Raw genomic sequence first — 21,236 nt, forward strand, 5'->3', positions numbered from 1 at the left:
GAGCGATTCGTCGCTTTCGTTGCGCCGATTTTGCATACCTGTACGGGGGACTCGAGGCTGATGCATAACCGAACGGAGGAGTCGGTGGCGATCCTCGCGCGTTACGCTCGCTCAGTGGACGTCGCCCCTCGCGTTGTACCGCAAAAATACAAGACTTTATTTCGAAGGTATTATTCGTTGTACTTAGGACTCGAGTCACCGGAGAGACGATAAAAAACGAAAAAAAAAAGACGAAGAAGGGAGACTGTCGAAATATAAATTATGTACACTCGGTATCTCCCGGTCTGCCCAGAGGTGTCGTTTTTTTTACCCTTTTACTTCGACGATCGGCGGGGGGGTAGACGCACGTATACAGGGAAACGAGAAACGAAATAACTGCGACTGTAAGCTCTTGTTCCGGAGGGTTGTACACGCCGTGTACATACAACGGAGTATTGATTGCTCTTTTGTTTTCCATGTGTGGGTAGATGTGTATACATGGCACACGGTACATTCCACATGTGTATGTATACGAACGGAGAAGAGCGACGCGACGTATCCTCTGTTACCCTTTCGATTCGACGCGGTAGCGTTGTATTCGCGTATACGCCATCAACCCGGTTATACGTGTAGACGACGATTTGTGAATTACCGTTTACGCCTACCCACCTATGTATGTATATATATGTGTAATAATAATTTGTGTGCCCATCACACCCACCTAGCGTAGAGCGGGGCACTAGGTAGGAGTTGGGTAAGGTTGGGGTTCAATCATGGCGAGTAATTTATCAAGGATAATTAAACGGGTCAAATTGGACGTCGCAGCGGCAATATTGTACGGCCAATCGAGCCGCGATCTGCATCGTAGCAAAAAAACAAAAAAAAAATAAACTAAGGTGTACGAACGCATCGATTAATGTGTTACCTCGAGTATACGGATTTAAAATCCACGTAACAGCCGGCGGCTAAACTTGACCCTCTCTCTCCGTTACCGCACCATATTCATCAAATAAGATGCTGTGTTAAGTAACGAGATGAGCGAACGCTCCGAGACGAGGGATCTTCGCGAGAACGCGGAAACATCAATGCCCCTCTCTCGCTCTCCGCATGTAAGCTTATTTTTTCACGGTTAAAAATTTTTTTTCCCAAATCATCGCGAAGCCGAAATATTTTCCATATAAATCACCGATAATCGTGATCGGAAGATTCTAATAGCTATACATTCGCTCGATCATCGAATAGGGTCAAGGGTGCGTGGAATAATTTGTAAAAAAAAAAAAACAAAATGAAGGAAAAAAAAAATTCCGTAAAGTTGTTGCACAATTTTAATGCCGCCGAGGTCCCGCGATCACCTGTGCCGACTTTGTTCGTAACAATGGCGCGAGTCAAACGTCGCTTTACGAATGTCCCTATAAAAAAGTACTTGTAAGTCGTCCGTGGCTTTGATCGGGAAGAGAATAGAATAGAATAGAATAGAATAGAATAGAATAGAATAGAACAGAACAGAATAGAACAGCAGGTAGAGAAATAAATAGCTGAACCTGTATATCCGGGCGCAAACGTCGAGAAGGTAGCTGCAGATCTATCGCGTCCGTGTGCCCGCGGGTGGTGTGGGGGTACCCCAATACGCATAAAGAGAAACACATATTGAAATACACGAGTATCAAGCCGATATATAGGAGCGGTTGGTAGTAGGGCGCGGTGTTGCGCAGGTCAGGTCGGGTCAAGATACCTATGCACACACGTACACCTAGGTTCTACGTCGACTGACTGGCTGGCTGCAACACAACGGAGGAGAAGGCGCAACGAAACGGAATTGAACTGAACTGAATTGAACCCTGATCCGGATCCCGCGTTTGCGAGGCGGGAAGCGGGAAAACGGTAACCGGGAACTCCGGATTCACATGCATCCCGTCTCTACGCTACATCGTACCGTCGTCCTCTGCTTTGGGACGTCACAGGTGCTTCTGTTCGTCGGAACACCTGTCCCTCAGCGCTATGGGTTCCCCTTGACGTTGGGCCCTTTAAACTTTAAAATCCCACAGGTCTGTCGGCTGTCGGCTCTGGGACCGTACGTGTCCGTTCTTCCTAATTGCGAGTGACGTAACACGTGGTCGGTAATCCGATATTTGAGAGGAAAAAAAAATAGAATTTTCATTTTTCATTCTTCACGATGTCGTACCGAGGAATCGGTCGTCGGTCGTACGCGATGTTATGATTTTTTTTTTTTTTTTGATCAAGATTCATTGCACGAAATTGCCATTCGTCGGAGACGAGGAGCGAAACGAGTGTGTTTGGGTAGAAATTAGAGTCTCGCAGAATTTTCGCACGACAATAAATATAGGAATATGTGGACATGTTTGTATATACATACAGATAATAGAAGTGCGCATGATCGCAATGACGTAAACCACGGCGCGTTGCGTCGCGACGCGTTCCGCCTTAGGCGCCATGCTTGTTTTTCGCTTTCCGAGTTTCGTCTCAGCTATTTTACATTCACCAATACCAGCGGGTACATTATTTCCAGAATATAGTATATCGTATATCTGTACCATCGACTAATCAACGTTCCAGAAACGATACCGTTGTCGCCGCGCAACACGGCTGTAATCTCGGATGAAAAAATATTAACGAGACACACAATGGAATATATTTTTGGAACGAAAAAACAAAAAGAAAAAAAAAAGCGACTTCCAACGGACGAGCGAAATACCGAAAATAGAATACCGCGCCAAATTATCGTCGTCACACGGTGGAAAAAATGAAGAGGGAAACTCGTGATCAGCGGCAAGTCAAATATCACCGTCGTCACGTGTTTCCCGACGTCGTGTACGCCGTTCGTACGTAGGGGTAATTTCAATGTTTCGAATGACGTAATCGGAGTGACGTGTTGGCGTGTTTTTGATGAATAATTGTCACCTTTATTGAAGAACGGAATAGTCCAGGGATAGAGTTCCCCCCCAGCGGGAGCTGCCTCTGCCGGGGCTGTGCCGTAGGCCCTGAACATCGTCTGTAGTAAAATGCGGGTGCCAGATCTCGCAGGGATCTTCAATTGCCGTACACTCCACGATTTCTATACCACTTAATAATGGCGTGTCAATTGTACGAACGTTTTTTCTTATCGATAATTTTACTGTTCCACCAACGGAGCGCACCGTTTTATTCTTCTGTCCACCGGTAGCACACTCGATGCCCAAATTCGGTGAAATTATTTCACCCTTTTTCTATCCCTTTAAATCCAACTTCGCGGTCACACTGTAGAAAATAAATTAGATCCACAACCACGAACAACCATAACAAACGATCGAAACAAACTTTTCCTTTCGCAAGTTCGATCGATTAAATTATTTAAAAAAACATAGGAACGTACGGATCGCACACTTACTAGAAAACTTGGTATGCAAAATTTTATGTAAAGCTACACTGTTGAATTTGAAACAGAACGAAAATTGTCTCTTCTCTTCTCTGATCGATTGCGATAGGTAGTACGGTTTTATAATTCTTATCACACCCGTTGGCTCCGATCTGGTTGCAGCACCGCTTCTTCTTCACGTTGGTTGTAGGCGTCAATTGGTGCGCGACTCGTCCGTTACCGAGTAGTACATACCCGATAATTTATCGACTTTATTCGATATCATCTGATCGATTTGGGGTCACTGTGTACGTGTGTATATTTTTATTTTTAATACACGCCCAAGTAGCTGTTGCTTTTGCTGCTGCTGCTGCTGCTGCTGCTGCTGATCACGATCATAAGACGGTGACGAGTACGGGACGACAATGCTATTATTGCTCTATCCGATGATTCGATTCGCGGCATATAGAAAATTGCCAATAATAAATACACTCTGACGAAAGACGAGGTGTCTGTCTAATCGTTTTGTAATGACCGATTCGATCTCCTTTATTACACTCGTTTTTTTTTCTCGATTAATTATTTATCCTGATTCAGTTCACTTGTTTCATCGATCGGAAGCATAAATCGCCGACGATTATTTAATGATTATGAAAACAAATTCACAATTTGATTGCGAATATGGGTCGTGCGTGTGTGTGTGTGTGTATAAAATTGTAAAAGTGAAAATAAAAACAAAAACAATTCAACAACTATACGATATACAGAGTGGTATAGTAAAAGGGAGAGAGAATAGTGATAAAAAAATATATATGTATACAATCAGAATTTAAAAAAAAGGAATAATAATGATAATAAAAACAACAACAAACGTGGACAACAAAAAAAAAAAAATTATTTGTTTTCTCTACGATTTATCTAAAGTCGATTAAAAAATATATGTGTACGCGGGTGTATTGCGTTAATTGTTAATATATTTTATTTTCAGCGTTTTAAAGATTTTTTTTCACGTTTTTATAAATATATTTCACGAGCCACAGTTATAATTATAACACGTATTATCTCAGCAAATATTGGTACAAATATCTCGCGCCTCTTTTAAATTGCACCCGTTGTGGTTTTCGGCGTAAATAAACGTATATATATGTAATATCGTTAATTATTTATCTCCCTGTCCTTTGCCTTTTTTTCCTTATTAACGTGTCGATTAATTCTTTTCCTCCTTTTGTTGCAACAATTATCTTGCGTTTTCGTGTTATTAAATCCGTATTTTTTTTTTTTGTATGTTTTTTTTTTTTTTATTTTTTTATTTCCTCGAGTTTACGTTTCGGTTTTATTACGAGAGGCGTGGTTTTGTGAAACACCGTTTGACGCTCACCGTACGAAGTTCGGTAGAGGAATGGCCGCGGTTTCACTGTCCCTCGTCCTCGGGACTCTCCTCCAGACCAGACGAGGGTATACGCCGGAAGGGTAAAGGGAAGGGACGGGCGGACGGCCCGGGAAATACGCGGAGTGAGCAACGGAATCGGAGACACTCGGGAGGAGAGCCGAACGCGACGCGTATATCCTCGAGTCGGTGAAACTCGTCGGGGATCGAGCGAGGTCGGCTCTCCTCGCGTACCGCCGGGTGTTCTCGACCGGATTCGTTACCCCGCCATGATACGAAACGAGTACGAACGATGTACCCAACGGACTCAAGCACGCGTAGGAGGATATGGACTGTGTAATGAACACATCCATGTGCACAGCGTAGTTTTTCCATACGTGTATTCGTTTATCGACATGGTGTACGGCGACGGGTGATATGGTCGCATTATAGATAGTTGGTACGGTGAGGTACGGCATGTGTATGTATATCGCATTCGAAGCGTCGAGGGAATCGGCTAGGGCGGTGAAGTTGGATAAAATGTGCCGTTGGTACGACGCGTGTGCAGTAAAACTGTAAAAAACAATTTCAGCTAAGGTGGGACACAAAATACCATTCGATATTCAAAACAGTTCTCATTCCTGGCGGTTTAGATATACGGTTTCGCTAAAATTCTACACACTCCTGTATACTAGGAAATGTTATTGATTCTCTTTCATTTTTGCTTCTCCTTTTTCTCGCACCGTTTCTTACTCGAGTGGGTGTGGATTTACGAATACGAGGAAGTACCAGCTGACTCCGTATCACCGACGCGAATCTTCTTCGAATTACGAAGGTACCTCGCGAGCCGGTATATTTTCCTTGCGTCGCACTCGAGTTCGGGGATTCCCCCGCCGTATGAAAAAAAAAAAAAAAAAAAACAACTGGTATAGGTAGGGACAGGGTGTGGAACGGGTGTTATAGACCCACGTCCGGACACGGGGGGGTGGCGGTAAAGGTTATAGGTAACTGCGTTTTCGCATTGCGTTGCAGACTGGCCCGCGAGACGGAGTGGGCGGTTATACATGTAACCATAGAACGCTCACGTTCCATCCACGCTCTGAGGAAAATTACTCAAAATCTTCGATACTTGTACGCACATTAGTTTCCTACGCGTTACCGAAATACGGCCAAGGAGACGGCTACGGGCGACGCGTGTTTCTGATTTCGTCCCTTTCCCTGTGGGCCAAAGGAGGGAGGAAAAAAACTGAGGACATGTGGAAGGATTCTGTTGTAGCCGCGTACGCGTCGCATATGCGTACGTCCGACGCACTTACCCACACGATAATGTACGGAAAAAGAAGAAAGAGAAAAAAAAATAAAAAGAGAAAGAAAACAAACGAGGAGGAGAAGAAAAAAAACAACGCACCTAGGGGGAGAAAAGTCCTGCATACGGTAAAATATACGGGGTGAGCGCGAGGAGCGAGAGGGAGGTAGGGGGTAGGGGAGGGCACGCTATACACATCGTGCGTATGACGCGGGGCTAAAACGGGGAATTTTGGTTGTACGTATGGGTCGTAATTGTGTGCGTGCACTCGCACAAAGGCACGTACGAAGCACGCACTTTACACTCTCACCCACTCACGCTCCTCATTCACTCATCCATTGAAACGCGATGACTCAAACTACGCACGTGTGCGGGGTCAATGTAACGACGCTAATGTCACTTCTGATCTCCGTGTATTTAAACATATATATGTATATATACGTTACATTTTGCTCGAATGTCATAAGAAGCAATGCAACGCGGAGATACGAAGCGAGGAGAGAAAAAAAAATAGACATATACACATCTTCAGCTACCAATTTCCTGACGTACACGCTCATTTTATTTCTGCAGCGTTCGACGGTGAAGAGGGAGCGAAACCTTCGCCGCGATCCGCGAAGACCGAAGATCTTCGGATCCGAGTTGATTACGCGCTGAGTGACGCCGAGGTCGGTGGGGATCGCTACCTTGGACCAAAGACGATCGTCTTGGCACTATACGTGAGGCTGCGGGCAGATTCTTAGCTCCGTAAAGAAACGACACCTTAGAGACACCCGATAACACAGTCAAGGCTGTCTGGTTTATGGACGCGTTTATATTTCAATGAGTATATCTGTACACGTACGCTGGTATCTCTCTTCGTATAGGTAGGACAAATATATACGCGGAGTACGTTATATAGTTACGAAGATTATCGTGCCGCCACTTCGCATCGAGAATTTGAGACACATAGAATGCGACTCTGGGTACGTAAGACGCATAGATTTCAATAATATTTGTACATACTTCGCTCGCGATCAAAAGTTTTCGAAAACAATTGATTACCGTTACAAGTATATTCGGCGGCGCGTAATCGTTGCCGTCCGTGTCTCGTAGAAGAAGAAGAAAAGATGGAAAAAAATAGAATTTTGAAACATTTTCAAACGCTAATATCGACGGTTATTTTTCACGATCAAATAATTATACGCCCAAGCCCGAGGATATGTGTATTAATTATATATACCCGTTACTGAAATATATACATAGAGAATTTATTTTCAATTAATTCTTTCCGAACAACTTACAGTCTATTAAGGACACAACCTGCGTTAACGAGGTTACACCGACGACGGACAAACGACATAATTTTAGAACGGTTCGAGCTTTTCAAAAATCTGTAGAGATGAACAAATTTATAAATAATATATATTTCCGTTTAGTCGCAAGCAAAACACGTCGCTGAAAATCTTGACGTAGGAAGAAATATTAAACATTGTACGCGGCTGTGCTACGATAACGAAGTAGAAACGGCGCCGCGTTCCGATGCGAGTAGCGAGTAACATTTATTGTAGAAAATAGTATCGCTTTTGAACGCGACCTAATCGGTAGCCAAGGTCGAGCTACACGGTTATTAGTGCGTGTTGCGACACTATACATGGCGCTCGCACGGGACGAGCGGGGTACGACGTGTTGCCCCGACATAAGGAGTCGCTCTTTTACCGATGCCCGTTGATGACACGACGGTGATGCTGCCGCTCCGGTACGCGTCGCGTGACGACGCACACCCGTTACATAAGATAACGCGTAAATTAAGCGCACAACGGGGTCGAACGTACGAGATACACGTATGTATAGGTGCACCGAGGAGTGCCCTCCGATCTGGCGATTACTAAAATCGAAGAATATTCGCGGTTAATTTGTCCGCGTCGGTGGGGCAGAGTCACAGACCGTAGAGCGAGTACCGTGCGGTAGTTCGAGTCCCGTTTTCTTCGAGGCAAAAAAAAAAAAAAAACGAAGAAAAACCGAGAGAAAATAAATACTGATGTAGAATAACAGAGCAATACTCGCCGTCTCATTGTACGGTTCGAAAGAATATCCGGGCAAAGGTACACGCGGTGGTACACGGGTGTACGGGTCGCGGATTCCTGTACCCTGCGTCATCCCGTGCAATTGAAAAGTGAAAAGAAGAAGAGAAAAAAAAAAAAAAAAATTAAAAACAGAAGAAATATATTCGAAGCGAGCTATTCGAACGCGTACACGCGCGTATATGTCGTAACGGAGCGTTGGTGTCTGAAAAAGATTGGATCGCGAGAGGTTTTCGAAGTAATAAACGCGACGTGGGCAACAATAACGACAACGACAAACAATAATGGTAATCAATGAAATCGCGAAGCGCGATATCCAGACCGCATTCAGGATTTTCTTTATTGTGCGCGTATAACGTGGCTCTCGCTACCAAGATGATCGTCGTGATCGGCAGACCGAACGGCTGTTTTTGAACAGCTGTTTTCAGCAGTCAGCTGGTCGCGGTCCACCCAACTTACTAGGCAGAGGCAGAGGCAGTAATTCTCAGCGTTTCGTCTGCATTAACGCGTCTCTAAATTTAGACACGTCTAAGTAAATGAACGTCGAGTCGCTTCCGCTTGTCTCGTTGGTATGAAGATACAACAACGAAGATAGATTTTTCCCTTTTCCTTTTTTCACCTGTTTTTTTTTTTTTTCTTTACAATCGTTTCGAGGGATGGGCCGCGTCTGGTTTCGGGGGGTGTTAATCGAAACGAATGCAGGGAGAGCTCGTGAAACGTGAATTTCTTTCGCTCTCTACTTCTCCGCGGAAAAATGCTAGGAGAATCGTTTCGTGAAAGAGAAGCGAGAGTGAAAAAATACCATTTGCGAAAAACAAGTTATTCGAGTCTATAAGGTATACATATATCACACGGTTATACGTGTTACCACCCGACGAATATTTTTTTTACCTGTTTAATTGAATTTTCAAAAAATAATAAACTTATTTTTTAATTTACTTTTGCCTTTCCTATACTCGAATCGACTGTCGCGGTGCAACTGGAGTATCGCTCAAATGCAGACTGTAACAGCAATTATAAATATAATTTCTTCAACTTTCAATTATAAATAAAATTGGTGCATAAACAAGGTGTATATATATATATATATACATCTAGATCCTCTATGTAGTATGCAGTACGTACATAAAGTTCATTAATTCTTTTGCCACGTGTGCAGCAGCACCGCGCAGTATAATTCTTTCGATATTTCACCGGTGTTATTGCAAAGCGCTCAAAACAAAAGGAAAGAAAAAATGCAAAGAAAAAATCATAGACACGTTCTAATAATTGTTATAAACCACCGATAAGATAAGGCGAAGCTCGACAGCGAGAGCGTTTACGAACTGCGAGTAACGAAGAAAAAAAAAAAAAGAATAGTAAAAAAATATAGTGTGAAAAAAATGATTACACAGATGCAATTCCGAGAATATATCGCGGCTAGGGGAATTCTATATAACGCCGCGTATTAGCTGATATGAAAAAGGCGTCGTTATCCCGCAGTCGCGTTGCAATATTCGGTCGATAGGCACGGCATAGTTACGATGATCGGTAGTGGAAACGCTCGACGTCATTTTTACCGCCATCCAGCGCCGCGCCGCGGTTCGCCTCCTATCGCACCGTGCGTCCAACGTGCACGGATTCGACCGACTCGGCTGATCGATTCGAAACAAAAGAGTAAAAATTATTATACCTAGAGACGTAGGTATAGACGAAACGGTGCAGAGGTATGTATATTGGAAAGCGCGAAGCGATCACCGACGACGACGACGACGACGACGACGATAACGACGAGTCTCAACGAGATCCCCGTAAAACTCCGTAAAATCGTCAAGCGATCGTATTATCCGTAATTGGAAACGCATGACTGGCATTTTCTACAATTTTCAGGTGACTAGGTACTCGCCTCTATATTTTCGTACGTATAGATATAGATATATATATACAGGCCGTACCCCTCTCCATAAGTTACACTCAATCGGCACCTGCCACGTCAACGATCGGAGTTTACGTCTCATCGAACAACCATCAGGAGAAAATAGTTCTTTACGCCCTAGATATTTCTCCGACATTTTATATTTAACCATAGCGTACCCTGCCCATACCGCGTACCGATTACCCGCTGCTGCCGTGTATTTTCAACCGTCATCGGATATTATTCGAGGCTGAAAAATTTATACCATCGCTCTTTTTTACCCCGCGAAAAAGAAACGATGCATTCCCGATGCACCGCGACCCCTCAGTCTTCTTCCGGTCGGATTCGTGCGAGAGATATCGGACGAATCCCGAAAAAAACATCCGATCGATCGATCCATACCGGGTGGTACAACGCGGCGTCGCGGGTTCTTATTTTTCGGTTTGCCGATCCGCTGCTGTACGTTTCGACTTATATCGGTGGACGCGGATAACCCTCGGCGATGCCTCGAAATAACCTTACCCACTTATTCTCCATCTGGAATCCCTCGATCCATTGAAGCGAGGGTTAACCGATCCCGATCCCGATCCCGATCCCGATCGCAATCCCCCCCGGATAAAACTTGGCGTGATTCATGCTCGAGCAGGTATATTTTCCCGATTCCCACCTCAATTGGCCGCCGGTATTACAGGCACACACGGAAATGACGTTTCTGATGGATTCGCGGAACGGTTGAAAAGGAGGATCCGTATATATACGCACATCTCCACACCGTAGGTACCGCACCGTATCCAGATCCCGCGGGAAGGTATAATAAGGCGAAAGCGGAATAGATCCGTGCGGGCCACGATCCGCGGGTTGAAACGTAGAGGAGGAGGAGGAGGAGGGAGACGCGGGAGGGTTGGTTTTCCGACGGTGATTGACGATCGTCCAAACCTCCGTTTTTCCACCCCCGTTCTCCTCCCCTTCGCCCCGCCGCTGACCTCGATATATGGGAAGAGGCGTGAACCGCGAGAGTGGGCGTTGGAAAATCACCGGATAGATGCAGGGTCCGCTGTGGATGTACAACGCGCGCAGCGTCCCGTGTCTAACCCTTTTCCACCCAAATCAAACCGTTTCTTCAACATCTTCCTGATGGCAGCAGCCGCTGTACCGAGATATCCCGAGATAATCCCGAACGGAGTAACAGTCCGCCGTAATAATAATCAGGGTAATGATAACGACCCACGCGATCCCGCGGGCGCTAGACGCGCAAAATCAATCGATTGCAGACCCGACCGCGTGCTGCGATTATAAATTATATCGTTGTTGTTGTTGTTGTTGTTGTTGTTGTTGTTGTTGTTAGAGAGAGTAATTGCGTGGCGTATCCGCTGTAGCAAATAATGTAAGTACATGCAATCAGCCAATCAATATTGGAAGGGGTGAATCAGAGTCGGTATTATAAATATGGAGAATTTATATTTGCGGAGACTTTGATTGCGGGTATATACCTATATACACTTATATCTGATTGGTAGTCCGACGTCGTTAACGATTCGTTTCTCGAATCGAGGAAGATCCTGTTTCGCAAACTGATCGATGAGGTCACTCGAATCAAATTCGGTTGCACAAATCAAATAACACGGATGAACGGACGTATACAGAAAACATCAGCGAATTTCTCTTCTGCCGGATATATTACTTCTTACATTCGCGCAATCACACGAAATTGCCTAGCTCGTATAGCCGACTCGTGAAAAACCAAAACAGGATCAATGGAATCAGAAGAAAGAGAAGAAAAAAAAAAAAAAGAAATTGGAAGACATCGGATCTCGAGGCCGTACGTCGTCGGTCGGTATAAATTTTTCTGCGGAATGTAGAGACGGCGGCGGGTGGTTAAATTTATTCGCGATTCTTCGATTTCCTCATTCTCGCGCGGGGGGGGGGGGGGCACATCTTCGTTCCCCCTCATTTCGCTCTCTTTCCGCGCTTGCTGGACGCCGCGAACGGAAGCAAAAGTCGTAGCGAATTCGATTTGGAGAAGAAGCTGCCGAGGAGCGCGTCCGACCGTCCGTACGACGTCGAAAGTTGAAATTGACTCCGGGGAAAACGACCCGAGGGATATCCTGGGCGGGTCGGTGCTACCTACCGATACAACCGAGCGCGTAGGTACAAACCGGGCTTACGCCGCCGGTGGACCTTCGAGAACCACAGAAATTCCTTCGCTCCGGCAGTCTCTCCCACCTCGTAGCACGAGCGCGCGTCAACCGTCGCGTTGTCTTCTCTTCTGGTTCTGGCGTTGTTATCGTTGCGGTTGTCATTTCAATCGCGACGTTTGGCCGCAAGGGAATTCCTAGTCTTTTCTACTCCGACTCAGGGAGTCACAACACAACGACCGATCATCTACCGCACACGTCTCCATTTTCTCCACAATTCAACACCCCGCGGGCTATACGGACATCGTTCCACGATAATGTACTCCGTACACTCCTCGGACTCGCCGGACGATATCGTACGGCAGCGCGATAACTACGATCTATATTCTATTTTTTCGACATTCCCTCATTTCCCCGTCGTCGCCTCCGCATCTGCAACTTCTTATTTTCCAACATTACATATCGACGGTCCGCACGGGTAACCAATTTCAACGGTTCGACCAACTTTTGCGATTCCACCGTACTCTGATGTATCCGCGTATTAGATGTAGCAACATTTACAATCTGCCCCGGTGCAGCCGCTTGCCAGATGTCCCATAGACTAGGTAATAAGTACAGTTTATGCTATTATACCGCTGCGTTACTCTTGCTGATTTTATATACGGTACATATACATATATGTATACACGCGAACGCGTAACGATATATTATTGCGACTCGTACGGGATCCGTGCGGTACACAAGATTTCGAGAGGATGAGAAGAGACTGAAAAAATATTAGGCCTCTGCGAGATGTGAGAAAAATAAGTACCCGAGACCTCGCGCGATTCACCTGCACGGCCGTCACGGAGCGCGTATACGTCATGCGCCGCTCACGGTGGCACGGTGCGATTTATAATGCATCGCGGAAAGACCTAAGAGAGCAAACTTCAGCGATGGGTACATCTACCTTGAGGCTAATTATATTTGCGTCGCGTTATACGGGGCTGCATAATAATAACAATAATAATAACATTAATGATAATAACAACAATAATCATTTTGTTCGTACGAGAAACCTGTGTACTTAAGACGGGTGTGTATACATAATGTGCGCGAATGTGTCTGCTCGGTTATATAGGTGCACGTAGAAAAGTACAGTACATTATACCTATGCAAAGGTATCTAATTACCTCCGTGCAATTCTATAGAGAGAGAGAGAGAGAGAGACTCGAATCGCGGGTTTTGCTTGTAATTTAGTCGCCAAGTTGAAACGTAATATTTGACTTTGCGAAAAGAAAATAAATAAAAATCGACGTTCGTTCGTTTATTTGTATAATATATTATTTAATTTATTTTGTTTGCCAACTGTAGTTTTTTTATTTTATTTCCAACATCCGCGAATAGTTTTAGCGGCGTTTGCGCACCGCGGCTATATACATACATACATACATATACACACAACATAAACGATCCGCACTTCGTTGTCTCTGGATTATTGTAGACACGGTAGGTCGTTACTCGCAAAATAATATACCTGCTCTTCTCTCTGCTGCTTTTGCTTCTGCGGCCACTACCGGTACCGGCCGTGTTGCACACCGGTATTGACTTTAGCGGTAAGGGACTAAAACCACAAAGTTCTGTTATCCGAGCGCTCTATGGTTCTGTACGCGTAAACCGAAACGGAAACATGCAGCGTACCAACTGCTTCAACATCAGAATCTCCTATCAGAAGTTAGAAGAAGAAGAAGAAGACGAAAACGAATCGTCGCATTTTTGTCCCGCAATTCGATTTCACGTCGAATAGACGAACGGTTCGGGTCACCGTAGAAACCAAGCGCGCGAAATACATTGAACGGCGAAATTTTGCGCAATCGCATATTCCGAGCGCACGCAGATCGGAGGTGAACAAGAGGAGCGAGCGCATCCTGCGGCGGAGCGGCGCTCACAGTTTTGTAGGAGGTTTGAGTTTGCAGATTTAGCGCACGTGTGGAGAATGGTGAAAGCTGGTGGATCGCACAGAAAATTCGTGATACAGTTACGGTGGTACCTTTTACCTACCTAACTACCTTATAGGACGTGCATATATATATATATGTATAGTACGGGCGATATAGGTACGTACATGTACCTGTACCTCCGTGCAGGTACTATTGGTACCGCAGCGGTGCACGGCGCCGATTTATTTATTCCGTTGCTCTCGACCGAACTCGCAGTCGGCGCTCGTATTTCGCTAATGTCTTATGCAGATACTCGCTGCAATCCGCGTTCAACACACCGCGAAGTTTTAACGGTGTGCGGTAGATGCGAACGTCGTGAAGTACCGCACAACGGTGGAAGTATAGCGGAGAAAACGTAGTTCGTAGCGTGTGTCTCGTTAAAACCGAAAACACGCTTTTAGTAGTTACCACTTTCGCGGCGTAGGGCGTACGAACACCCGCCGCCGCGCATCTCCTCCTTTCGATGAAATTTTTCCTTAACGCTAAAGAAAAGAGAAAAAAAACAAAAAAAAAAAAATTGAGTGAAAAAATAAACGAGGTAAAAGCGTCCGTCCTCGCGGGAGGAGAGCGGAGGGTGGCGCGGAGCGGAATGCGAGTATGAAAGGTATTTGTAATTTTCTACCCATCGTATAGGTAAAAGGTGGCTTTACTAATACAAAATGATATCGGGGAACGTGGAATCGTCCGACTTCTGCTTCGTCTTCTTCTTCATTCTTCTTTTTTTTCTCTTTACTCTCGCTATTCCTGTGGAACGCGGGCACGAAGATGTTCTCTGAAAAGTTTTCAGTATACTTATAGCCGTACGAATCTGCAATATATTGCCGATACGTGCGATCCCATTTTCATGGGATACGCGACGCCGCACAGAATCCTCAGACTAGCCACCCACGCCGTACGGACGTGTCTGTATCCGTGGATGTGTACACGGCGGCACGTTATGTACGTACATACCTATGGGTATTCGTCGTACATATGTACGTATTTATGTAGGTGTACGTACATACGTGGAACGTGTGCATCGGATCTCGAGACACCATACAGTTTTATCTCGAATCTGATATGGGAAAACCACGAACCACACGATCCGGGAAAATATTTTTCTCCGACATTTTCCTCATCTCGGTTTCTTCAGACCCCTCGCGGCTCTCCTCCCTCAGGATCAAATAGGTTTCGTACGAGCTGAATATACAGGCTATGTGTATGGATGTGTTTTATTTCGTCTATTTTTCACCGCGTCAGACAAAATAGAATCCGAACGCTCTGTTTGTTTGTTTATTTAATTTTTCGTAAATTGCAATCAGGAGAGAAAAGTTACGACGTTTTTTTTTTTTTATTTTTTATTTTTCTTATGCAGCGGGAGAAAAAAAAAAAAAACAAGGGAAGCAAAAATAAGTATGAGAAAGAAGGGAAGGAAGTGATCCCACGTGACCCGGGATGAACTTATCGAGCGTGTCGTTTCACGCAGTTGACAACAAGCGACGGTAGACGAGATGGAAGTGAAGAAGAGGAAAAAGAAAAAAAAAAAAAAGAAAAGACAGCGAGGCGGAAGAAAGATGGAAAAGTGGTGGGAGTAGAAAAACTCGGTAACTCCGTTGCCCGCGGGAATGAAATTTTGTTCACCGTTTCCTCTCTCCTCTACATTTTCCTTTTTTCTCTTTTAATAATTTTTGTATTTTTACATTTTTATCTTATACTTTTCGCTAAAACCTTGGAGGCCCGAGTGTCGAGGGACGTGTACGCTGATTTGCATGCGAAAATTCCCTAAATCCCAACTCGCGATTTTCCGTCACTCCCTGCGTTTTCAAGCGGCCTTTTCAACTTTTTACCTTTTTCGTCTTCTCCAAACGTGGGTGACGGCTAGTTTTCCGTTAGTGTAAACTATCAAAGATTCTCCAAGAAAATTCAAATCGAGTGATTATCGGAACAAAACCGAAGCAAAAGGCCTTAAAAACGAAATAAATTATCACGCGCACATAAACACGCCACATTACGAACGAAGTGAAACGGATTCTAAAATAAAAGAAAATACGATAGGTATAAAATGCAGCAGGTAAGTAAAACGCGCGGATCGACGGCTCCTCTTTTTACCCTCGACCTCGTGGGGATTACAAAATATTCTTCGTTCAGATATTTTTATCGCCGGATTAAAGGGTAGTGCAGTAAAGTAGATAAGCTACCTACGATATATTCGTGAATTACGGCGTTCAAAATTGCAAGGGAAAAAATCCTCCTGGGTCTTCACGTTTCGATTAACCCCGCATAATCATTTTTCTCATTTTTTTTTGTTTGTTTAAATTATTTTTCATTCGCGGAAAAAATGTCGGATCTATCTTCGCCGTTCTGCGTTGAAAACCTACACCGATTTTCGGCCAAAAATCGCCACTTTTTCTTTTCCGCAGCAGCATCTCAATGTATTCCGAGCTGAAAAAAAGATGACGCAGTAGTGCAGCGGGCACGTTCAATGCTAATATGGATATAAATTTATGAAGTGTGCCGACATACATGCGGCGCGGACGTGCGATATGTAGGTAGCATAGGTATCGTGTGGAGGTAGGTAATTAACGTTGGAGCACGAGTTATGTACTCCGAGTACGTATAGATGTAACGGTGTGAAATTTACTGCATGATGTAAAAGCCAGATTCGATGAAATTATGCATCGCAAGTCGTTCGGAAGACGAGCCAGATGGATAAGTAACGATAAATTATGCGCTCCTCTCAACGGTCGCGATGTTCCAACAAGAGTTAATACAGATTCGAATATCAGATGCAACGGCCGTGTACGGGCTGGAAAATTAAAAACTGCGTACAACTTTTTCTATCATACCGCGTGTAATTACAACGTTGAGAAAATCGTATTACCGCAAGACGATGCGCCGGGACGTAAGATGTACACGTAAGAAGAGAAGACGAAAAAAAATGATATAGAAATAGATATATATATATATATACATAGAGAGACGAAGCCGGGTGAGTCTGAGGAGGAAATTTTATTTACGCTGTCTGTGGGTGGATTTGTATTAAAAAGAAACGAAAATTTCTTCTCCAATTGTTTCATTCGTCTGAGAGAGTTATACGGAGTCTCGTGGTAATTCCATCGCGGGTCGCTCGGCTCGCAATCTTTGATTCAAAGCAAATCTGGACGGGAATAGCCCCGGGGCCTGTGGGTTAGTTATCCTACAACCCCTACGGGATCTCACTTCTCCCCCCCCCCTCTCCCACCCCTCCCCCCGCCATCCTTGCGGTATATACGGGAGCGCAACAGCAGCGGGCACGTGGAATACGAGACGGCCGAGAAACTACGTATATATATACGTGGAAGAAAAATTTCCCTCTGAACCAGCGCGATTCCGCCGTTTGTAAAATATTCTCTCTTAAATCGCGAATAATTGGAGCCAGGTATTTAGCGGAGGACCCCGCTTGATTTCTCCCGTCAAATTTAAGGGGTGTAAAAGAGAAATAAGCGAAAGAGAATTTCACGGGGGAAACGAAATCGCCGCGAGGCTCATAAGGAGGGGATGAGGGCTCGGTATGCCTGCCCTTATATCGTCGGTAGATGCTATAAAAATCCTTATAAACATTAAACTAGAAAGGAGTTTGTACCGCAGTAGTGTGTCTCGGTTAAGCATCGGAGCCCCTTGGCCATTTCACTCTTTGAAAATGGGGGTTGAAACACCCGAGCGAAAGGGGCACCCCTAGCTCCGAGAATATTTGCGGAGCTTTGTCTCGACGAAGGGCAGCCTGCAGGTCAAATAAACCCCGCTAATGGTACACATACACTTGGCGAAAGACTCGACAAAGCCCCGCAAGAAGAACTCGACTACGACGACGACGACGACGACGACGACGATGACGATGACGATGACGACGGGCGGTAACTTTCGTATAGAATAAAGCGTTAATTTATCATCTCTCCGCAGCGTAACGGAGTTCGGGTAACAAACAACCTCGGCAGCTTGTTATCGGGGTTTTAAGAAAACACAAAAGAAAGACCGTCAAAATATTGAGACAAAGAAAATACTCCACTTTTAATTTTTCAGACATCATTAATTTCGATGATTTCCTTCGTCTAGAAATGAATAGGGGAAGTTTCCGGAGGGCGAATTACATGTCCAAGGTTGAGGAGAAACTGCGAAGGATTAATTTAAGATAAGTCATTGATGGGCGCGTGATTGATGTGGAGGGGGATTCGTATTGGCAGCTGACTGCTCCACGTTCACGTGACGAGCCGGCGCTAATGACGCAAGTTTTCGGATCCCCGAAAACCCCTTCGCGTGCGGAAAACCCGAAGCAAACGAGCCGCGCCCAAAAAGTAAACGCACGACGAAACGAAAAGGGGGTTACAAAATCACCGCGCTCTCGTCTCGGCACGAATCGTTCGTCATTTTTTTTTTTTTTTTTCAGTTAAAATTTACGAACGTGCTAATAAAAAAAATTCCGCCTGCGCCAGTTATCGCAATTTGGGGAGAAACGCGAGGAGTCGACAGTTCTCTTCTCTCTTAGTCGTTGGCGAGGCATCGCACCTCGGAGTTACGCTAACAATAAGTTTGACAATACATTCGAATTACTTGGTCATACATCGATATTATTTGCAGATAATAAAAGTAACTCGAAACTCGCTGCGCGGCGGAGGTTCTTCGGAACGGAGAAGCTGAGGGGTACGGAGAAAGATCAGCCCGAGACAATACACGAGGACCGCAATGCGGCGCGCTTTGGCTATTGGAAAATTTCGTAGGCAGCAGAGCCAACGGAGGGAGGTCAACTGAAAATCTAATAACTTCCGCGGGTTGTAACAAGGAAACTTTATTCCCCTCTGATGTTTTTTTTTTTTTGTTCCAACGTGCGCCGCTGCAAGGGTGTTTCGAACCGGTGGAATTCGGGAAATTTCAGCGACAGCTGTACGCGTTGCATTTTACATTTTTCCCATCGGCTCGGGACCCGCGACCTCTGCCGCGATTTTCGTTCGGTCCACCGTACGTACGGGTTGGGTGAAATGATATTCCCACGTCCGAAAACCGCTGTCACGATATCGTCGCGCATCGCGCGTACAGCGCTGTACAGCGGCTAAATTATCCGTGCGAAAAAACGCACGTCGCGTTTCGTTCACCCTCACGAAGATCGACACCCCGTCCGTTTTCGGGTTTACCTACCTGCACTTCCCTACCCTATTTCGCGAGCCATCTCCCCCGCAAAAAAGCGTACCGCTCCGCGTTCCCTTCCGGGTCAATCGAAACTAATCGGAATTGCCGTACCGAACGTAGCGAACGAACACCAGCACCACCGCAGCGTAGCCCTCCTCCTCTCGCCGAAAACGGGATTTTCGTGTCTCTTTCCAATTTGTATTTTTAAAATTTTCAACATTTTCGGCAGAGACAACGCTGTTGTATTATTACACACCCACTGAACGAGAATATGGCGTAGGTGTACAGCGCGGTGTGTAAAGGATATTTTTATACGTGTACACGATATCTTGCGGGGGCCCCGCGATATCAATCTACCCTTTTGTACGACACGCATTTTATTATTCATCCGCCTCGTCGCGTGGGCCAATCGCCGAGGTACATACAATGATAATACGTAAAATGTGTGCGCAGCGTGTCCCTGATATCTTACATATCCGCGTATAAAGTAGCGTACGCGTGTCCCTCCACAGCTGCCGTCTGTCCGATCACTCTTTTATGTAACGTCGAGTGTATGACGTAAGGCTCACTTATTACGCAAGAAATATGTAACATGGGGGTGCAATTATCGTCCCTTCGTGGCGTCGGGGCCCCGAAAAATCTTCCGTTCTTGTCCGCGGGCGTTCGATTCTTTTTTTTTTTTTTCTTTTCTTCTCCTCCTCCTCGCGGCGTCGTTACAATTTTAGAGGGGGGACGTATAATTCGCACTCGGTGTTTACCTTTTCACCTCGTTTACGATATAATTGCACGATGTGTAACGACGAATAAATTCACGCAGGGGCTGACGTACCCCCTGCTGTTTCCGTATCTGTTTCCCTTTTTCTTTTTTTTTTTTTTTCTTCCGCCTCTGCTGCACCGCAGCCTCTGCATTTGATTAATCAACGAAATGAGGGTCCGGCATTCGAGGCACAGAGGCTGCCGAACGAGTCGCTTCGACGTTGTTCATTGTCGGTCGATTGTCCGCCCGTAGAATTCACGTGAACCGTATTCTACCACCCCCTTCTACCGGCTGATCCGTGTACCTACGCGTACACCGCGAAACAAACGCCCGTATAACCTATACCTGTATAATAATCGCGTCGCCTGTACCGAACACCTCGTGTACTACGTCGAATCGTTTCGTACCAAACCCTTCCTTCCCCCGACCAGATCTCACCCTTACGTAACGTTTCGATTCGGTGATTGACGCGGTACGTAGAAAAAATTTATCCTCGTTATTTCAGAGGAAAATTTATCAACGGACTTAAAATATCCGAGGTCGTAAAAATTTGACGAACGAAACGCGATAAAGCTGCAGTATACGCATGGGGTGCGATACCGATGCTATCGAATTTTGGTACTGGACGTGAAATTTTTTCACGTTGTTTTAACGCGATTATTGCGATTGTGGGCGAGTAGATGTTTAGGGGGATGAACGCGACAAGCTCGATTAAATCAACGGAAATAAATGAATAAACGGACGGTACGACGTGGGCTACCGAATACTCGACGATCGTACGTCGGACGAACGTCATAATCATGTGGACGGAAACAAGGGAAACGAGGACGAGGGTGGAAAAAAAAACAAACAAACTCGGTATGCGGTAACGCGGGGGAGGAGAGAAGCGCAGGGCGCAAGACGCCGACTGTTGGGGGGGTGCGGAAGTCTATCGACGCCAGGAACGGCTACTGGGATGCGAGAATAACACGCCAGAGGGAGGTACGGTCCCTCCTTTTGTAATTTTTTTCATAGGTATGCGCGAAACTTGTTAATTAACAAAAAAATAAATAATTAAATAAAAAAACACACGATGGAAAAAAGTCGATCCGTACCATCCCCCCCTTCGAACTATTAGAATTCGAGAAAATTCATCGAACCCCGACGAATTACGAGGCGCGGTATTCGCTCGTTTCCCCCCCACCCCCCCGCGAATAACAGTAACAAGGGCGAAAAGCGGAGCGCCGTCTTCGGCGTTCGACGTACGTGAAATAACACCGATGCATG

The 21,236-nt window shown here is 45.3% G+C and overlaps 1 protein-coding gene and 1 long non-coding RNA gene across 2 annotated transcripts in view; one reads left to right on the top strand and one right to left on the bottom strand.

Annotated features, from left to right (window-relative positions):
- The window catches only part of LOC105693413 (cytoplasmic polyadenylation element-binding protein 2), a 91,228-nt gene that overhangs the window by 44,780 nt on the left and 25,212 nt on the right, over positions 1-21,236 (bottom strand). The gene's annotated exons all lie outside the window — the stretch shown is intronic.
- On the top strand, positions 4,649-8,165 carry LOC125500723. The gene is made up of 2 exons (XR_007278176.1): positions 4,649-6,131; positions 6,577-8,165. It is a non-coding gene; the product is annotated as an uncharacterized LOC125500723 (long non-coding RNA).

Source organism: Athalia rosae, chromosome 1, assembly GCF_917208135.1.
Source record: "Athalia rosae chromosome 1, iyAthRosa1.1, whole genome shotgun sequence".
In the NCBI taxonomy this organism is placed as follows: Eukaryota; Metazoa; Arthropoda; class Insecta; order Hymenoptera; family Athaliidae; genus Athalia; species Athalia rosae.